The following is a 2,468-nucleotide window of genomic DNA, read 5'->3' on the forward strand; positions in this document are numbered from 1 at the left end:
CTACGCCGCTGCTACTTTGACAATGCGTATGAATTTCAAAACAATACGCCGCTGGTACTTTGAAGTATACTGATCCTTTTATTATTTTTTTTATTTTTTTTTTTCAAAACACTACGCCGCTGGTACCCGTGAACCTGGTAGAACAGAATGTAGTACGATCGGGTGTCACTCGGATCGCTAATAACTCGGTAAACACGCTTCCTAGTCGTTTGTCATCGCGATACATGCTATCGTAGAGAAAAAAAAAGATAGGGACAGAAGGAATCTCGTCAATCCAACGCTGCGGTACGCATAGACCTTCGGGGATACACTAACTAACAATACGGAGCATCATTTCCAACCGCCGTTTACCCGTGCAATTTGTAGAACAGAATGTAGTACGGCCGGGTGTCACTCGGATCGCTAATAACTCGGTAAACACGCTTCCTAGTCGTTTGTCATCGCGATACATGCTATCGTAGAGAAAAAAAAAGATAGAGACAGAAGGAATCTCGTCAATCCAACGCTGCGGTACGCATAGACCTTCGGGGATACACTAACTAACAATACGGAGCATCATTTCCAACCGCCGTTTACCCGTGCAATTTGTAGAACAGAATGTAGTACGGCCGGGTGTCACCCTACTCAAGTCCATTATTTGCTAATAACTCGATAAATAATAATTGTAGCGAGTTTGGTGTTATGATATATATTGTTAGAAACCGTCTATATTACAGTGATATCACGTCGAAAATCGTCTAGGACCGATAGGGAAAAAGTTTCCTCTTGGCGGTGGGACTTAGAAAAATTTTCGTCGAACGTCCGACGGAGTAGCACATCCGTCCATTATTTGCTAATAACTCGATAAATAATAATTGTAGCGAGTTTGGTGTTATGATATATATTGTTAGAAACCGTCTATATTACAGTGATATCACGTCGAAAATCGTCTAGGACCGATACGGAAAAAGTTTCCTCTTGGCGGTGGGACTTAGAAAAATTTCCAGAGTTTTGTCGACGGAGTAGCACATCCGTCCATTATTTGCTAATAACTCGATAAATAATAATTGTAGCGAGTTTGGTGTTATGATATATATTGTTAGAAACCGTCTATATTACAGTGATATCACGTCGAAAATCGTCTAGGACCGATAGGGAAAAAGTTTCCTCTTGGCGGTGGGACTTAGAAAAATTTCCAGAGTTTTGTCGACGGAGTAGCACATCCGTCCATTATTTGCTAATAACTCGATAAATAATAATTGTAGCGAGTTTGGTGTTATGATATATATTGTTAGAAACCGTCTATATTACAGTGATATCACGTCGAAAATCGTCTAGGACCGATAGGGAAAAAGTTTCCTCTTGGCGGTGGGACTTAGAAAAATTTTCGTCGAACGTCCGACGGAGTAGCACATCCGTCCATTATTTGCTAATAACTCGATAAATAATAATTGTAGCGAGTTTGGTGTTATGATATATATTGTTAGAAACCGTCTATATTACAGTGATATCACGTCGAAAATCGTCTAGGACCGATAGGGAAAAAGTTTCCTCTTGGCGGTGGGACTTAGAAAAATTTTCGTCGAACGTCCGACGGAGTAGCACATCCGTCCATTATTTGCTAATAACTCGATAAATAATAATTGTAGCGAGTTTGGTGTTATGATATATATTGTTAGAAACCGTCTATATTACAGTGATATCACGTCGAAAATCGTCTAGGACCGATAGGGAAAAAGTTTCCTCTTGGCGGTGGGACTTAGAAAAATTTTCGTCGAACGTCCGACGGAGTAGCACATCCGTCCATTATTTGCTAATAACTCGATAAATAATAATTGTAGCGAGTTTGGTGTTATGATATATATTGTTAGAAACCGTCTATATTACAGTGATATCACGTCGAAAATCGTCTAGGACCGATACGGAAAAAGTTTCCTCTTAGCGGTGGGACTTAGAAAAATTTCCAGAGTTTTGTCGACGGAGTAGCACATCCGTCCATTATTTGCTAATAACTCGATAAATAATAATTGTAGCGAGTTTGGTGTTATGATACATATTGTTAGAAACCGTCTATATTACAGTGATATCACGTCGAAAATCGTCTAGGACCGATACGGAAAAAGTTTCCTCTTAGCGGTGGGACTTAGAAAAATTTTCGTCGAACGTCCGACGGAGTAGCACATCCGTCCATTATTTGCTAATAACTCGATAAATAATAATTGTAGCGAGTTTGGTGTTATGATATATATTGTTAGAAACCGTCTATATTACAGTGATATCACGTCGAAAATCGTCTAGGACCGATACGGAAAAAGTTTCCTCTTGGCGGTGGGACTTAGAAAAATTTTCGTCGAACGTCCGACGGAGTAGCACATCCGTCCATTATTTGCTAATAACTCGATAAATAATAATTGTAGCGAGTTTGGTGTTATGATATATATTGTTAGAAACCGTCTATATTACAGTGATATCACGTCGAAAATCGTCTA

Source organism: Halictus rubicundus, unplaced genomic scaffold (assembly GCF_050948215.1).
Source record: "Halictus rubicundus isolate RS-2024b unplaced genomic scaffold, iyHalRubi1_principal scaffold1179, whole genome shotgun sequence".
Lineage (NCBI taxonomy): Eukaryota > Metazoa > Arthropoda > Insecta > Hymenoptera > Halictidae > Halictus > Halictus rubicundus.